This window comes from Macaca thibetana, chromosome 1 (assembly GCF_024542745.1).
Source record: "Macaca thibetana thibetana isolate TM-01 chromosome 1, ASM2454274v1, whole genome shotgun sequence".
Classification (NCBI taxonomy): domain Eukaryota; kingdom Metazoa; phylum Chordata; class Mammalia; order Primates; family Cercopithecidae; genus Macaca; species Macaca thibetana.
The window spans coordinates 101,278,102-101,298,392 of NC_065578.1; the positions used below are offsets into that span (position 1 = coordinate 101,278,102).

The 20,291-nt window shown below is 33.3% G+C and overlaps 1 protein-coding gene and 1 pseudogene across 1 annotated transcript in view; one reads left to right on the forward strand and one right to left on the reverse strand.

Moving 5' to 3' along the window:
* The window catches only part of OLFM3 (olfactomedin 3), a 198,684-nt gene that overhangs the window by 75,562 nt on the left and 102,831 nt on the right, over positions 1-20,291 (reverse strand). The window lies entirely within an intron of this gene.
* On the forward strand, positions 8,625-12,184 carry LOC126951310 (dnaJ homolog subfamily A member 1-like; annotated as a pseudogene).

Sequence of the window (20,291 nt, forward strand, 5' to 3'; positions counted from 1 at the left end):
GGAAGCAAAAGTAAACTTACTATGTAGAGTCCACAAAATACACAGGCACTCATATATGTTGGGTCACCCATTAAGCTGGTCACATCAGAGGGAAGGTTACTTTCATAAGCTGATAAATTTGTATTCTACATCAGCTACAGTGATGAATACCGATGCCATCTGTAGCACTGAGGCTCTAACACTGGTTTGAGATTAGTGGTTACAGGAAGCAGTAGGAGTAGAAATAATGGAGACAAGATTCCAGTATTAACCTGGGCTCATGCTGGAAGCCATTACCTGTGAGCTAGTAGCAGTCTTAGTTGCCATGCATCTTCTGGGTCCATCTTTTGAGCAATGGCAACAGAGTTCTAGGAAGCAACTCATGATGGTGGCAGAAAATCTTACTAGACAGCTCTAGAAGACAGAAGCAACCACAGTCCTCGAAAACTAATGAAGAATTAGCTTTGGTACAAATGTGTGCAGTTCAGATCAGCTATAGTTCAATTGGCAGAGAGCAGTTGTAGAAATAGCTTTTAGGTGTACCTCATCATGGACTTCAACCAGTAATCATTGCCCCTTAGAGAAATCATATGAGCTGCAAAATATTTGTAACTGAACCACATTTGGTAACATATTGACCACCAATGCTTGTGAAAGTTCTGAGGAATATCACCAAGGGAGGGAAGCAGAGAAGGGATAATTTGGAATGAGCTGAATTATCACCTCAGCTTTGAGATTGTACTAAAGTTAAAGAAAAACTATGAAACTTATCCAGAGGATGCCACAGAGTCTCAGTGGATTGTTGTATCACTCTTTTGTCAAGGACTAATGAGAATCAATTTTTTGCTTAAAACACAGGAAACATGGATTGATTTTATTAAACACTACATTTTTTTCTTTCAATGTCAGTTTTTATGACATTATTTATACGTGCTACTGACTATATAGCATAGTTTGAATTTGAACTTCCAAATGTATTTATAGTTCTTCCTATTCTTGATCATACCTCTATCTTATATAAATGAGAAATTATTCCTTACAATAATCATTTTCTCTCAATTCAATATTTCAGCTGTTTTGCTATATCTTAAATTATTTGATGCTGGGCTCTATATCATTTCTTCTTCTGTTTGTAAAAGATTTTGTTTGATATTTGTTTGATATTTTTTATGTCTTACTTAATGAGCTATTTTGCTTTTTGATACCATACATTGGGTCTGGGTCAAAAATCATGTATTCCTATCTTTTATCATGGCTGGAATATTACTAATTCACTTAATATAAGTGGATTTATATAGAAGCCTAGATTAAGCTGTGGATTGATTGAATGCCCTTTTGGTAAATGTAATTCTGAATAGCAAATAGCCAAATGTCTTTTATTCTGTATTCAGGAAATTTTAATTTAAGGAAAAGTGATGCAAGGTTTACTTGGTAAATGCATTTTCTGAATTTCATACATATTCTGAGTCAGTAGTCACTCTTTTATGAATTTGTAAGAGGCCAAATAACACCCCAAAATAAAGTTTCTCTTAAATTACATTCTTATTGTAAAGGAAAATAGCATGTAATTGATGAAAAATCTCACAAAACATTCTTTCTTCCATCTCCTAAAATCTGGGATTATAAAAAGAGCAGCTGTACAACAAGCATTCAGACCTTTTGTTGTCAGAAATCCCATCTGCTTTTCTGTACTTTTGCCTAAATATTTAATAATTATGTCTAGACATCTGATAAAAACACATAGAGATTAACCATTTCTTCACTGATTACAACTTTAGAAATTAACCTCATGAAAATTCATACCACATAACATAATTTAATTAGTTTTATTTTAAATACAGATAATGAAAATTTAGTCATGAAATACACACACACACACACACACACACAGACACACACATATGACTCATTTGATTTTAAGATACCATTGAGTATAACATGCGACATTAAAATGAAGATTAATGGTGTTTTAGAAAACTACATGAGTATTGATTATATAACAATCAAATTTTCAAAAATGTTATATCCAAAAATTTATGTATGTCAAAATCAACAAAGCAACGAAACAACACTATATTACTTCTACCCTTAATATAAGTGCATATATATATATATATAAAAAAGATTAAAAGAAGTTTTCTAGTTCTGCTATCGTTATATAGTCATATATAGAATATCCACTATATTAGATTAGGGTAACTAAAATTTACCAAACAAATCTTTAACTAAGTCACTTTTCATGTCTATGCAAACCCAAGTCAGTAGAGCTTGCCAATCCTGCTGCCAGGGCTGCCTATAAGATAGTATTGATCCGGATCCTTGAGAACTCCTGAAACCTGGAGAACTGCTTTTTCTGCCAGGACAACACTGATGTAAGCCTGACAGGGTATGAGAAGTTAAAGTGAGAGATGGTTGCTATGAGTTTTACATCTGCTTCATTTTGGTGCAGAAGACCACAATCTAGATAGACTCTTGGGCAGTACCAAATGACACTGCCCCAGATGTAATTGCCTGTAGTGAGTAAACCTATGACGGTTTGACCAACCTCAACAAGGCAGGGACAGCTGCCAAGGATGGTGAAGTCCAGGAAATCATCTGGTGTTTTATGAAGTCAGGTCTCCTGAGAAGGAGACTGATCACCTGTTTTACAGTAACAATAGTAAGGTTAAAGTAGACATGAAAAATAAAATTGTCTCCCATTTTGACAGTTTTATCTTTCATATCTACTTACCCCAAATAATCTAGTCAGAATGGCTCTGGGCATAGTTCCTTAGGTCAAGGCTTTGGGTAGTAGTTTGTTTACCAAAGACCTTCTTGAGTGAAGATAGGAAGGAACTAAGACATGACCAATGAAGATCAAGTGAGCCTAAGGTTAATTCTATCAGCCAATCTTACTCTGCAAAACTGTCCCAGGTGGCTGTCATTTTTCCAGTGGAATAGAAGATGAAGGTAACCGGTATTACAGTTTTAAAAAAATCAATGATTTTAGCTTGACTCCTGGAGGAGCCTGGTTAATATCAAACCTGAATATTTGCCTGCTTATATTTACTGTTATATATATACTATATATAGTATATATACATATATACAATTTCTATACTATATATATACACACACATATATACACACACATATGATTCAAAATTATGGAAATTCAGATTTCTACTTCCATTTAAAATAATATAGTCATAGAATATTTCAAGCCATTTCTTATTCCACTGTGGTATAAGCTCCCTAAGTGGTAGGAGGAGAACCTCCTACTGTATGTTTCAGAATCCCTTCCTTCCTTACCAATGTGTGTCTGTGACATACCCTTAATGTCATTGATAATGTCCAATTATGTGTTTCACTGCATCACTTTTCTAAGGCATGTTCTAGTTACTTGGCTTTCCCACCTGGGTACAATATCAATTTTAGTATAATTACCTGCCTCTCTTTTTCTTGCCAGAATAGTATGAAAAAGAGCTGATGTGCAATTAATAATTATTATATCTATTTACATACATATAATTGCATTTTTGCTTTCTCAAGAATGTATACTTTTAGAGTTACTGTTTACATGTGTAAAAGACAAACATCTTCAGAGTTAAATACATCCACGACATTCATAATATTTAGAATAATAAACATTAAGAGTAAAGGACAAGACAGCAGGTTCCATCTGGCCTTCCAAAGGGAAATAAAAACTTGTTATCTTTGTTTTTTTTAAAAAATCCTGATCTGTATTGATTCTCACCATCTTTTAAGCCACTATCACCAGGAGTCTTGAAAATATGGGAGAAAGTTCGGGCTTATTCATCAACATTCGTTCACAGCACCATCAATGATCTAGAAGAATCTGCACTTTCTTTGACTTCTTAGAGCTTCTGTTTTCTATCCCCATCTATGGACTTTCTGGAGCCCCAGACCTCTCCCAGCATCCTCTCCAGTTTCCTGGTCCCCTTGGGATTTCCCTCTTTACTAAGAAAAGTCATTATATGAGAATTTAAAGTAAAAGGAAGGTGAGGAATCTAAAGCTGGAGAATTTAGTGCCAGCAAAGGATGGTTTAATGTTTTCCAAAAGAGATTGACTAAAAATGTCAAGATATCAGGAGAAATAGCCTCTGTTAACCAAGAGGCAGCAGATAAGTTCCCAGACACCCTTACGAATATTGTTGAGAAGAAAGGACACCTTTCTGAACCAGTTTTTTTAATGCAGAGATAAGTGTTCTATTCTGAAAACAAAAACAAAAACAAAAACAGACAAAAAATGCCACAGGGGACATATATTAGTAAGGAAGAGAAGTGAGAACCACGATTTAAAACAGAAAGTAATAGACTAACTGTAATGTTTTGTGCAAATGCAGTCAGTTTATAATCAGGACTGCCTTTATCTATAAGGCTGTCAATCCTGAAGCCTTCAAAGCAAAAGATAAATACCAGCTGCCAGTCTTTTGGTTATACAATAAGAAGGCCTGGACAATGAAAATCCTTTCTCTGGAGCAGTTCTATTGATGCTTTGTCCCTGAAGTCAGGAAGTACCTTGTTAGTAAGGGTTGACTTTTAAAGTTCTTTTAATACTGCACAATGCCCGTGGCCACCCAGAATCCCATGAGTTCAATATCAAAGACCTCTAAGTGTTCTACTTGCCCTGAAACACAATGTTTCTAATTCAGCCTGTAGATCAGAAGGTCATAAGAACCTTCAAGGCTCATTACACATGTTACTCTCTGGGAAGTATTTTCAGGGCTATGAAAGTGACCCCAAAAGACAGAACACCATGAAATTCTATTGAAGATGTCATTGTTCTTATAGAAAAATCCATGAAATCCATGAAAGCCATCAGATTTCTGCTGGAGAAAATTGTCCACATGTTGTGCATGTCTACACAGGATTTACAACAGAGCCAGTCAGGAAAACTATGAAAGAGACTGTGGATATGAAAAACAAGGTGATGAATACAGGGTTTCCAGCTATAGATTTTGTAGACGTTCAAGAGCTAGTAGACCCCACACCACAGGAATTAACAGAAGACCACTTTATGGAGATGGGAGCTTCAGAACCAGAGCCAGGTAACAGACAGAAAGTTTATGATTATTCAAGACTTCCTTTGCTTTTTATGACATGGGCCCTTCCATGATACAAGCACTGAAGTAAAGTAAATGATGGAAAAAGGATTGGTACCATATGGAAACATTTTTAGATAAATGAAAAAGCAAACGTCAGAAAGAAGTTATGATGTATTTCCATAAAGTGACATGGAGAGTGCCTGCCTCTCCTTTCTCTCCTTCCATCTCCCTCATCTCTTCTGCCTCCGTCATGGAGACAGCAAGACCAGCCCCTTCTTTTCCTTTTCCTTCTCAGCCTAATCAATGTGAAGATAATGAGGATGAAGACTTTTATAATGATTCACTTTCACTTAGTGGATAGTATATAAATTTTCTTTTTTCTATGATTTTCTTAATAACATTTTCTTTTCTTTAGCTTACTTTGTCATAAAAATACAGTATATGATACACATAACACACAAAATGTGTGTCAATCAACGCTTTACGCTACTGGTGCATCTTCCAGTCAACAGCAGGCTATTAGTAGTTACGTTTTGAGGGAATCAAAAGTTATACATGGGTTTTTGACTGCACAGGATATCAGCACCCCTAAGCCTCTCATTGTTCAAGGGTCCAGTGTACAGGTATAGATATTAGTGACAAAGGAGGAGGTGTGTAAACACTCAATTAATATTTTATAATACGTGATGTAAAAGCTTCAGTTGAATTTTTGAATATTCAAGCTTGAGCTTAATTTGGAATATGGGCAAGAGGGAGTACATACAAAAACAAAGGTATTTGTCTTTTAAAAAATGTTTAACTTTCTTCTTTTGAGTTCATGCAAAAATGAGAAGGTTCCGCCCTCTCCCCGCAGCCACCCAAGATTTGAAATGTGTAAGAAAAGAGAGGCGAGGGAGGAGAAAACATACATGGTATGGAAAAAAAAATGTAATAAAAAGTGGAAAGACTTAAGTTAACTAATACTTAATTTTAAGTTGTTCATTTTATAGAAATGCAGCTCAACTTTTGGCTCAGACATTATGCAATGATACATAAAAGTCTCGGGGAGGGAGGAGGCCGGCTGGTAGGTAGGTGGAGGGTGATAATTTTGTATGTACATAAAATAAAGTGGTGATGTTTCTCATCCAGTTCAGTCACAAGGCAAAGGAAAGAAATGAAGTGAGACTGGAGGGGGAAGAAGCAAGATCCAAGGCATAGCATGTTGGCTTGGGGGAACCAGCCCCTGGCTACTGCAGCCATTCCAGCTAGGACATCAGACATGTGAGTGGGGACACTAGTTAAGATGATTCCAGGTGTCATCTGACTGCAGTTGCATGAAAGACCTCCAAATAAAAACCACAGAGCAGAGGCAAACCAATCCACAGAGCTGTGAGGCAATTAAAAAATCACCATATGAAGCCACGAAATTTTGGGATGGTTTGTTGCATAGCAATTGATTATTGGAACAAACTCCTTTACCAGATTGCTAATGAGACCATATTTGCTCCTTGTTGATTCTTTCCAATTTATTCATCAAACATTTATTAAATGTCATCTCCTATGACAGGCTCTGGGTATAATAAGGTAAATAAAATATCATACTTTCCTCCAATGGACTACCCTCAGTTATATAATTGCTTCTCTTGAAAAATCTTAAGAGGGGAATTAATGGATATTTTAGTATTTGCTATCAGAACAATTAGTTAATACTCTGTAATAAGTTAATTTGATGCTTTTTTTCTCAAATTATCTGCGGAAAATTTTGTTTTCTTAAATAAATTATAATGCATAAAAATATAGATATAGGTGAAATATTTTTATAACCTCCTGGTAAGTGAGGTTATACAAATATCAAGACACAAAAAGCCATGAATCAAAAAATTTAGACTTGACTCCATGAATGGAAAAAAAAATTATTGTGGCAGTAAACATAATAAACACAATAAAAGAACAAATATTTGAAAGAAAAGAATTGTATATCTATGACAGAGAAAATGTTAAAAAATTTTAATATTAAAGAGCTCTTAGATATTTATAATAAAATGTCAAACCAATAAAATATAGGCAAGAAATGTGGAAATGCAATTTATGGAATACGAAATGAAAATTAGAAATATACATATAATAACATATTTAAATTCATCAATAGGAAAAATAAAATTTGAAAGAAATTCTCCTTAAGAGAATTTTCTCTCCAATAAGGTTTTAAGGTCAATAATGTCTAGAATATCTCTTAATTCAATTTGATATGGGGAACAGGCAGTCTCTTATGCAACATGATTGCTAAAATCTTTTGCAAATTCAGTATTATTGTACTCTGTGTACAAGTAATAATATAATCATCTTGGAAAATACTTATTTTCCAAACAGTTATGATGTAGTATAAAGTGAAAATCTTTGTGTATAAGTAATACAAACAACCTTAAAATTGTATTTTAAAATTCTACAAATCCCACAGTTGAGCCTATTATAGAGAAAAAAAAGCATCAGTATATGAGGATACATGTCTCATGCTTATGGCTGCATTGTTTGAAACAACATAAATGCCAATCAATAAGAATAGTTAAATTAAAAAATCATATATCCAAACTGCGTAGTTTTATAGTATGCAGCTATTAACATGAGTGTGTTTCATTTATAATTATTGACTTGGAAAAATACTTATATTATTAAGCGGGAAAAATTAAATGCGAAAATATGGCACGATTCATTTTTATTGGTCAAAAAATAAACAGAAATAAACAAAAAACGTGCATGTAATAAATTTGTATACTTGGATATACTGATCTACCATAATGTATATAAAAATGTACATAAGACTTAGTAGTATTTGACTAAGAGGTAAAATATTAAAAGGAGTTTAAGATGGTTACTTTTATTCTACATGTATTTGTCAAATTTAAATAATTTTTCTTTTAAATATCTTATTTTTCATATCATTTGAACCTATAATTCTACTTCTCAGAAGTCATCTTAAGGATAATGAAAAAGCCAGAAAGAAGTGGAGAACAACTATTGTCGTCCATATTATATATAATGACTAAGTTGAAAACACCCAAAAAATTCAGTCACAGGGAACTGATCAAGTAAATCAGGTTGAAGTCTTAATTATGATACTTGTTCATATTAAAAGTATGTCTTTCAAAGAGCTTTTCATGATCTTGGAAAATAATAGCTTTTAATGAACTTGGAAAATAATCGCTTTTAATGATGTTGGAAAATAATGATACTGGAAAATGATTTTGGAAAATAGTTTTAATGATCTTGGAAAATATGATACTTCTTCATATTAACCGTATGTCTTTCAAAGAGCTTTTAATGACCTTGGAAAATAGTTAAAGATCTTGGAAAACACTTGGATGTAGTATAAGTGAAAAAAGGAGGATAATCTTTGTGTACAATAATATGAACAACCTTAAAACACAATTATGCCTATAGAGATACACACATACACACAGAAAAAAATAATCTAGAAGAAAACTATTGTGATGAAATTTTGCTACAATTAGGAGTGATATTAGTTTCAATTTACTTTTTAGACTTTTCTATAATTTCTGAAATTTTTTTAATAATTATCATTGGTTTTCTAATTCTCCAAAAGAATATATCACAGCCAACATGAAAATATCACAGTAAGTCAGGAATTTTGTGACTTCTTTAACAAGGTATTAGTTGATTATCCTTCTAATCAAGGTAAAATTTTGTTTCTGATATCTGTATAAAAGACTTAATTATTTCCCATGCTTATTCACCAAAGTTGATTATGCAGAAAATAAAATTAAACAAACAAAAATGACTCCACGAAATAGTACTGAATATAATGACTATCCTGAATTCTAAAACTCAATGAAGAAAGAACTACTTGATTCATTGCTTAAATGATTATAAAAATGAAATTCAAGAAATAATTTGGGAATATTTGAATACTAATAAAAAGATGTAATAGTTCAGCAAATTGAAGACAACAGAATGGATTAACACTGTTGGAAAAAATTAGCCTTCAAACAGCAAATATTTCCACTTTTCAGCAGATACCATTGTCCTTCATGCCTTATGCAATATAGTCTAACCAAATATTTAGATAATCTAGGAATTCAATTTAATGAAACAGCCCCTTTTCCCATACATTATTAGTAATACATTAGTTTTCACAGTGATTTAGCAAATTTATCTTTCTAATTATTTTGGTTGAACTGATGTTAGCACCCTGCAGATTGTTCTTGGTGTGAGAGAATGTTTCTTCCACTCAGGCCTCAGAGTTTGGCAGCATTTAGCTAGAGATTTTAAATTTGCACTAGTTAATTCATCCCATGAATCATTAACCTAGTATAAAAAATAAACAGTGGTTTGGGTTAAGCACAGCAATTTAAATATTTTGCAGAGATTCGGGAGGATATTTAAAATGGTCAGTAGTTTTGAAGGAAATAATAGTATACTTTGTCAAGTATTCCAGATAAGGGAGGTAGATACTATATGAATAACATGCTAGTTATTACTGTATGAATATTAAAATAAAAGCAATAAAAATAAAATGTAAGCACTAGAGGAATAATCAAAAATACTGATGAGCTGCTAATCACTGTTAGTCATAGGAAGCATGGTTTTGTTTTCTTAAAATATGAACCACTTTCTTGTATAGTATAGCATTTTTGAGATACTACTGAATGTTTCACTGAATGTTTCATATTGTGATAAATATTAAAGACTAGTAATTATATGCATTAGATTATCTACAGTAATGTCATTTTTCATAGACAAGCATGGTGTTTAGCTATTAAAGAAAATAAATGTTAGTGGCCAAATCTCCAATGTGTATATGCAAAGCTATTTACATTTAATACTCATTACTGATGTTTAAAATTTCAGGTTTAACACGGACATTATTTACCATGAAAATCATAAAGTGTAGTAATATTTCACTATGCATTCATTAGAATTATATGGCATTGCCATTTTTAAAAGATATAAATGTTGAACATGACCAGTATGATATGCATTTATCTAATACTTAGTTCTCCCCAAATCTTAAACTTGTCTTTGGGTACACTGTGGATTGTAGAATTAGGCATACTGAAGACAACATTTTAAATTTTTTAATGTGTAAACTTAATTGTATAAAGCTTGAAGTTCTTTATTGGTTCAAGCTTCATATTTTCTATGGCCCTGCTGGACAAGAATGAAATTAAACTCTGCCCTCTGTGAGACTTTATTAATTTTGATAACAAATGATTCTGCAATTTATTTTTCCTGTTTACACTATACAGGTATGCCAAGCAAGAGATGTATTGTACTGGTGCTAGTCTCAGTTCTGTGTCAGGATGACTAGAGCAGCCTGGGGAGATAATAAAGCTTTTGTATTCCCCAAAAACCCTTCTAACAACAAGCTGGTAAATATAAGAGATCCCAGCAGATAGCCAGTCAAATTTAAGATTCTCTACAAAGACTTCATCTATAGAAGCTTATGAGCAGCAACAACTGAACAGCAGTCTTTGAGATCTGCGCATGTATCTAACAAACATACTTTTCCTAATTCCTTTTTCAAAAATTAAATCTTAGTAGAAAAATATAGTCAGTCTTTAACAAATTTTTAAAAAATTACTTTAAACAATCTGATTTACAATATGTTTGCTTCCCTTTTCTCCTCCTTTCTCCTCTCCCATTGCTGCCCTTTCCCTCCCTTTTCTTTGTTCTTTTTATTTTAATGTGCAAGGCTATTAAAGAAACTACATGATTTTGCCTACTCGTACTATAAAAATGGTGAAAAATTTGCATTGATTTCAAAGTTTAGCCACCATTGTGGCTGATGCCCAACTCTTCTTTTCTTCTTTGCTGTAAGCATTATCATAGCCTCGGCAAAGAAATCCACGGGGGCTGGCAAACAGGCTCTCTCCAAAAGAGAATGTGTTTATAAACAAGTGTTTGTCCTCTCTATTCAACCTTTACCTATTCAAGGAATAAAAGTTAACTCTGTTCATACTTTGCTATAAATTTTACTCTTAATATTTTTGGTGAAAGGTAACAGGAAAAGTAGGATTTGAATTTTTTCAAGTAGATCGTATGGTAACATTTATATTCATTCATTTATTCATTCTAATCAACCTCAGTTCCTGAATCTTTGACCTCTCTTATAGGTGAAAGGATTCTTAATGTCCATGTGAGCCAAGTTTTGGTTTCTGAAGAGGAGGAAGGATGCAGACTAAAAGGAAAGGTAAAAATGTTGTACACCAGCTCTCAGTAACCTTAGAAGATTTATATGATGCTGCAACAAGAAAATGGGCTCTGCAACATAATGTGATTTGTGACAGATGTGAAGTCAGAGGTGGAAAAAAAAAAAAAAAAATAGAACAGCACAGTGCTGTCCTAATTGCTGAGGTATTGGAATGCAAATAAGAATTCATCAGATAGAACCCGGAATGGCTCAGCAAATTCAAGCTGTGTGCATGGAAACCCAGGGCCATGCAGAACAGATCAGTCCTCAAGATAGATGTAAAAGCTGCAATGGAAAGAAGATAGTTTTGGGAGAAGACAGTTCTAGTAATTCATATTGATAGAGGCATGAAAGATGGCCAGAAAATAACATCCCATGATGAAGCAGACCAAAAACCAGGACTGGAGCCAGGAGATATTATCATTGCGTTAGATCAGAAGGACCATGCTGTTTTTGACAAAGAGAAGACCTTTTCATATATATGGACATACAGCTGGTTGTAGTATTGCATGGCTTCTGAAAGCCAATATCCATTCTTGACAACTGAACCATAGTCATCATCTCTCATCCAGATCATGTTGTCAAGCAAGGAGCCATCGAGTATGTGTTAAATGAAGGCAGGCCAATTTATTGTAGACCACATGAAAAGGTGCTTAATCATTGAATTTTAAGGTAAACTTTCTTGATAATGGCTTTCCCTTTTTTGACAAACTTCTTGCTGGAAAAACTCCTACCCAAGAGGAAAGAAGTAGAAGAGACTGATGAGATGAATCAAGTAGAATTGGTGGACTTTGATTCAAATCAGGAAAGACGACGCTGATGCCACTACAATGGAGAAGTGAATGCAGGACTGTTACAATGGAAAAGCATGAAGGTGATAAACATCATTTCAGAGCTGTTCAGTGTCAAACCTCTTAAGCAGACCAGTGATAACACTCGCTGCTGGCATTTTATGTGCAGTAGTGAATGAGCAAAGGACTGTAATCCTAATATGCTCACTACTGGCTACTGTTTTGTTTTACTATTCAACTAGAGTAGTGTTTTAAAAATTGAAAGAATAATAAATACAAATTTTTTAAAAGTTGACAAGGATGAGCATGGCCAATAAAGCTCTCTCCACTTTGGCAAAAAATAGTTTTAAATTTGGTTTCTAGTGTAAGTTAATAGAAGGTATAACACAAAGAGCCAGAAATACAAAGTGCTCTATTAGTGAGATGCCAGAAAAGAAGTGATTATTCCTAATTATTATCTGATATTTTATAAAACAATCTCTTTTGAGATACTAAATATATACTGAGAATCATAAAATTGTAAACATATAAATTATCTCATTAAGTAAACCAGTGAGGCTATTTAATTCAGATAATTTAAACACTAAGAATACTTTTATTTGCCAGTAGATTGACTTTTACTTATTCTATTTATTTTCTTTTGCATAAACTCAAAGAGAATTACACTTTTTCAGACCATGTCATTTAATATTTCCAATTTTAAAGAAAAATAAAGTATTTGGCATAATGAATGTCTATTTTACTATTTGTCTTTAGGTCATATGTAATTTTTCCTCTTAAAGTTTATTTTAAATGTGTTTTACAGTCCAATAAAGGGAACACTAATACAGATTGTAATTGTATTTCAGTAATTTAAACTATTCATTCTATAACTGTGTAACTCTAAGCACCTTTAACACAAATTATATATATTGAAAAGACAGGTTCCTTCTTTAAGCTTTCCATTAGCATGTTTGGAAATATTTTCCTTACATGGAGCTTAAGCATGTTATTTGTGGCATGGAAGCACCTGAGAGATTTCTTTGATTCACAACACTCAGGACACAGGGGACATGATCCCAGCAATGAGCTATTCACTTTGTATAAAGAGAATAAATATAATACTAATAAATGTAAACACCCTGCCTACTTTCAAGCCCCTGGATTTGGAGTGACTAAATAAGACAAATGGACTTAGGTTTAACGTGTTTATTTTTAAACCCTTTCTGAGAGTCATTATGTCCTTGTGCATGTTGTATAACCTTTATTTCTAACCACAATGGGACTTACTTCTCCATCAGTTTTACCATAGCTTTGGACTAAATTCCTCTATTTGTTTATTTGTTTACAATCTATTGTCTTTTTTCTGTTGCACTCTACTAGAATCCCAAACCTCCACTTATCTCTGTTGCTACAGCTACGTCAAGCATATCAGCACACTCTGACAAAACTACTTTTAAACTGGGATTTTGACCTTAGACTTATGTGCTATTCTACCTTGGTAAAGCTCAAGAATACACACACACACACACACACACACACACACACACGATTATATTAAAATACACCTAAATTCCATGCTTCATTAATCATTTTCCATGAATTTTATCTTAATCCTGTACATCAATGAGAGCTTTTAACAATTTCCTTTTCTGCTGTTGAAACTTCAGTCTTCTCATATGTAACCCATTTTTGGACCTTTGATCCATATCAAGATAGCCTGTGAAGACTGTTGAACTGTTTGGCAAGGTCTCCAAAGCAGAGGTTTACAAATTGTGTGGCTTCACTATCATTAGGCTGTTCAATTAATTTAATGGGCTATGAACAGACTTAAAATTGAAATAGAATAGAATAAAAAGCCTCGGAATGAATTTTATAATTTTTATATTACACTGAAAATGAAAAACTTGTAAAATTTTCAGTGTATGCGTGTGTTATGTATATGCTTGTGGTAAATATATTACTTTCATTACTTACTTTGGTTTGTATTTGAAAAGTTTTAAAGCCTAGAGCAGGATTTCTCATGCAACAGTTACCAAATAATCCATTTAAAACATAGGTAAAATAATAATAATAATAAAAGTATGCATATTATTTGCTTATAAGGATTATGTAATAAAATATACATGTACAAAGCTATGCAACAAATATGTATAAAGATTAGGAATAAATTTTATTATTCATTTTACTTTACGTAGCAAAAATGCCAGAAAGTTCCAGTTAAATAATACATTTTAAATTAATAACATCAACATGGCACACGCACCTGCTTTCCTGAATTTAAACTGATGAGGTTGTGTTTAATAATATGAAGATGTATTAGTACCTTTTAATTTTCAGTTGCTATTGATTTCATCTTTTACTTTTAAGAATGTTGTGTTGTCCTTGAATCACTGTGAAAGTCATTGTAGTTATTATGCCATTTACCTTGGCACTTGTTACTAAAAACTGCCATAAGCTGGTTCTAAGAGTGGACACAGTTCGTGCACTCACAATTTGCATATGATATTTACTGCAGTCGTGCAGGACATTTTTATTTTTCGATTTAGCGTGCTTGCACCCTCTTAACCCATACAATATCTCCATTCTCTGATCTCTTTTTTCTATCAGAACTGATGCATAACTTTTGTTTTATATCATTCTTTGAATTCATTTGACTCTCGCTCAAAACAAATGCAGTGGGAAACAACAAGTAAATGAAAACAATAAAATTCTTAGGAGAAAAGATGCTCACAAAATGATCAAGAACATGATTGGATTAATTCCTTTTTTGCTTATGTTTGAAATACAGAATATGAAATTTAAAATCTGTCATAAAACCTTCCAGAATGTATTCTTGGAGCTTAGGATGTTCATAAATGCCAATGTGGAAAACCTGATCTAGATAATTTCTTCACATTTTGAAACGGCAGGGGTGTGTGTGTTTCATATGTACCAACTACCTGTAGAAAAATAATCTGTGATAAGAAAAATATTGAAAGAAATAAAATGTTTATGCAGGAATTATACATGTTCAAAAGTAATACTATCTACTGTGTGCTAAAAATAAATAAATGCCTATAAAAATATTTTAAAATAAATACCATTACCAACACAAGACAGCAATTATAATGTACTTATAACAAAATATTCTTTCTAAAACTTGTTAGAATTCCAACAATTTGTATTTGTGTATGTATACAATGAGCTTTGTAAAATGGTTAAGTTTTACATGGCAGGAGAACACTAAATTGCAATGCTAAGTGAACTCGACTCCCTAATTTAAATTGTGAATGCCAAAGTATAATAATATCTATTTACTCTCTTGAGAAGTTACTAATATAACCCTCAAGTGAAAAAAGCGTGAAAAACAGTTGTAAATTAATGGGACTAGAGTGCATATTTTTTAAAAATCAGTTTGCAACCACAAGAATTCATGTGGGTTATGAACCATACATTATGAGACATGACACTAAATGTTTAAATATAATATTAGAAATAGTTATAATTTACCAACTTTTAGAACAGTAAATAAGATTGTTCTATATAAAATATTAAATAAATCTAGATTTGATTTAATCTGGAATATATAGCTGAGGATATTGATTAACATAATCCAAGTAACTCATGTGATGCAAAGTGGAAAATCATGATTTCTAGAGTAAATAGAACTTCTAAGATTATTTTTAGAAGTACAGTTTGTAAGATCATAAACAACAAAAAAAACTTCATTTTTCTAAAGTAACTTTCCAAAATTTTTTATAAGTCATATAAACAATTACTATGTTTTGACTGAGTATTGACCCTTAGCTTGAGGTACTATGTGTCTGAAGGCAAATTTTATTTTATTTTCCTTCTAGACATTTATTATATTTTTTTGAATTGGGATAAGAAAAATTTTTAAAAGACATAATTCACCCTTCCCTAATATTTACCTACAATAGAAATATCCATAGCTTACTGAAAAAAAGTATTTTGGAGAAGTTATCCCATATTTTCAGTTTTAGAAGGATGAGTATTAAAAAACTGAATACTTTTGAGCAATTATTATATAGAATATACTATTGAGTGGAATATCTGAATTGAGTAAGATAATCTCCTTTTGACAGATCAGGAAACTGAGAATATGTAGTAAGACTGAGCAACTCACCCAACATTATATAACTAGTAAGTGGTAGATTCAGGATTTGTTTTTTGATGGATTCCAAACACATACAGCTTTATTGTGAAGTGCATCAAAACTCTGAAATTATAGTGGGTGGTTAAGCATAATTCTAAATGATGTTCAGACCTGACTTCTCCATGTTTAGGCATTTCTCTTTAATATTGAGCAGTTTGGGGAACTAATTTATATCAACAATTACGCATTTCCCATAAAATAAAAAGCAGAACTGAGCCTGGGCATGGTGGCTCATGCCTGTAATTCCAGCACTTTGGGAGGCCAAGGTGGGTGGATTACTTGAGGCCAAGAGTTTGAGACCTGCCTGGCCAACATGGTGAAACCCTGTCTCTACTAAAAATACAAAGATTAGTCAGGTGTCATGACGTGTGCCTGTAGTCCCAGCTACTCAGGAGGCTGAGGCATGAGAATCACTCGGGCGTGGGAGGCAGAGGCTGCAGTAAGCCAAGATCATGCTACTGCACTCCAGCCTGGGGGACAGAGCAAGACTGTGTCTCAAAAACAAACAAACAAAACAGAATTGAATGACAGCAGTACAAAATCTTGAGCATGTATTTAATTCACTTATTCAGCAATTCATTCATTCATTATACAGGTGCCATGGAGTACATAGAAAAAAAGCAATGATATTAAGTATTTATTGCTATGTAATAAAGTACCCCAAAACTTATTTTCTTTAAACAACAAACATTGATTATCTCACAGTTTCTTTGTCACGAATCTGGGTACAGCTCAGCTGGGTGGCTCTACATTAAGGTCTCTCATAATATCACAATCAAGACTTGTGATCATATCTGAAGGTTCAAATGCGGGAAGATCTGCTTTTAAACTCAATCACATGGTTATTGCTGGAATTCAGTTCCCCACCGAAGGGGACTGAGGTGCCATTTTTTTCATTGGCTACCAGCCAGAGGCTGCCCTTAGTTTCTTGCTAGTAGGCCTCTCCCTAGGGAAGCTCACAATATGATAGCTTGTTTCCCTCCTGGCAAGCAAAAGGGAGAATAAGAGCAGATGAAAGACAGAGACGAGGGGCAAGACTGTAGCAAAAGTGTCTTTGAAACTAATATTTAAGGCATAATTTTATCACCTTTGCATATTCTATTCATAAAAGGGAGTTACTAGGTGGACCCCCATATTCGAGCAGGTAGGATTCCACAAGGGCATAATTACAAGGAAGTAGGAATTTGGGAGATAATGTAGAAATTGCCTACCATAGCAATTAACATGTATTAGTTGCTAATACATGATAAACATTTGACATATGAATTGCATACCTTTTATCTCATAAATTCAATCTATAGGAATTTCCTCCCCAAAATAACTAGAAAGACAAAAAATTCTAAACATACTTATGCAAGAATAATTTGAATTGTTAAAAAAAAAAACAAAATGGTTTGAATTTTCAATAAAAATGGATTGAAGAAGTACATTGATAAGTTTAAATAAACAAATAATTTAAACTTGAAAATGTATTTATATTTTTTAATTAAACATTTAACACATAAGTTACTTAACTTCATTCTTTATTCTAATGTCAGCTCTTTGTTCTAATGTTAGCTTCTTATAATGTTATTTCTTTGTTCTAATTTTAGCTTCTTAAGTATTGAGGGAACCAGTCCCCAATATTTCAACTTAGGTTCTTTTCTATTTTCCCTAAGTGTCGGCTGGTCTGAGAAATAAAGAGAAAGAGTACAAAGAGAGAAATTTTACACCTGGGCCTCTGGGGGTGACATCACATATTGGTAGGACCGTGATGATGACCCTGAGCCACAAAACCAGCAAGTTTTTATTAGGGATTTAAAAAGGGGAGGGGGTGTATGAACAGGGAGTAGGTCACAAGGATCACATGCTTCAAAAGGCGATTAAGATCACAAGGCAAAGGCAAAATTAGAATTACTGATGAGGGTTTATGTCCCGCTGTGCTGATGAGAGTCTATGTCCCACTGTGTATGTATTGTCTTGATAAACATCTTAACAGGAAACAGGATTCGAGAGCAGAGAACCAGTCTGGCTAGCATTTACCAGGCTGGAATTTCCCAATCCTAGTAAGCCTGATGGTACTGCAGGAGACCAGGGCATATTTCAGTCCTTATCTCAACCGCATAAGACAGTCTCTCCCAAAGCAGCTGTCTATAGACCTCCTCGCATTCCTTCCCCAGGGTTATTCCTTGCTGGGAAAAGAATTCAGCAATATTTCTCCTACTTGCACATCCATTTATAGGCTTTCTGCAAAAAGAAAAATTTGGCTCTATTCTGCCTGACCCTGTAAGCAGTCAGACCTTATACTTATCTTCCCTTGTTCCCTGAAAACCGCTGTTATTCTGTTCTTTTTCAGGGTGCACTGATTTCATATTGTTCAAACACATGTTTTACAATCAATTTTCGCAATAGTGGTCCTGAGGTGACATACATTCTCAGCTTACAAAGACAACGGATTAAGAGATTAAAGTAAAGACAAGCATAAGAAATTACAAGAGTATTATTAGTGAAGTGATAAATGTCCATGAAATCTTAACAATTTATGTTCAGAGATTGCAGTTAAGACAGGCGTAAGAAATTATAAAAGTATTAATTTGGGGAACTGATAAATGTCCATGAAATCTTCACAATTTATGTTCTTCTGCCTCGGCTCCAGTCGGTCCCTCCATTCAGGGTCCCTGACTTCCTGCAACACTTAAGGAACTCTTCTCTGTCATATCTTGACCCTAGAATTTTAGGTAAGGTATTGGAAGTTGAATTGTCACAAGAAATTACAAGATCTTTGCTTGAAATAGGAAAGCTAAATAAAGTAAAAAAAAATAGGTGAAAGAGTTGAATTTGGGATATGATACTATGATTGAGATGTAAAGGATATTTGAGGTGGCAAGGCCAGAATGAGACAGGAAAATGGGTGGCTAAAGTGGATTGAGGATAAAGGTTAATGGAATCTATTCTGGGAATGTCCTAAAATATTAACTTTACAGATTTACTGCAAATTTAGAAATTCCTTTCAGAAGTGGGTGCCTATATTTAAATAAATTGTTAAAACTGTTCAAAAGTAGGGTGAAATGCAACAATTGGTTCTCTTATTTTTGGATTCTCTATGACCTTTCTATTTATCTTTAATCATATTCCTAGTAATAAGTCAATATCAATAATATAATTTATTATTGTTCCTCAGAGCCCACTATATGGTATGAGAGTTACAAAGGCAAATGAGATTTCCTCACTTAACAAACTGGTTAAGACTAATACTGGCTAAGACAGGCAGGGAATATTCTAAGAAGTTTACATAGTTTGGGACATGCAAAATAAACAGCTGTTATACAGTTGGAAGAAGCAGGGGAAGACTTCAGAAAAATTATATCTGAGTGGGTCTTGAAAAATACATAGAATTTTATCAATCATGTAGGACAAAGTAGAATTTCAGATGAAGACAAAAATCTCAGAGAAAATAGTGGAGATAATCAAATGAGACAAGCATTTGAGAAAGAATGAGTACTGTACATGGAACATGGGATGTCCTTACATATGGGTATAGAGATTTAGAGCTGGAATGGTGAGATAGAGAATAATACCACAGGAATAAGATTCCGGACTTAAATGGGTCTGAACGTTTTCAAGATGGCTAGGGACATTGTCAGCAAAACATAAAATGGAAAAGGAAGTAGATTAGAAACACAAATACCAACTAGGATATTACTGAAAAAATCCAGCAACGACTAATAAGAGCCTGAACTAGAATAAAGGAAGTATGAGCAAAGAAGAATGTGGACGTGAGAATTATATGGTGATTTCTAGACCTGATAGATAATTGACTATGGGGGCAATGGCAAAGGATGGTGTTAAAGTTGACTACTAAATTTCAACTGGGAGAGCAGTGGTACTTCAATAGAAACAGGAGAGTAAGTGGAAAAATAATAGGTATAATAAATTGATATTTTCTGATTTGATTTAAATGCTACAGGTAAATCAAAGTGGAGAGGTTAAACATTCAATTTAAATTTTGAGTTACAAATTCAAAAGTGAGGTCATAATTAGAATTTCATATTCAGTAATCATCTGGGTAGAGATGAGATTAAAAAAACTTCAGAATGAAAGAAATTATTAGAGAGCAACAGGGTTAAAAACAGAACTTGTCTTTGATGAGAGATATTACTAATAAAAGG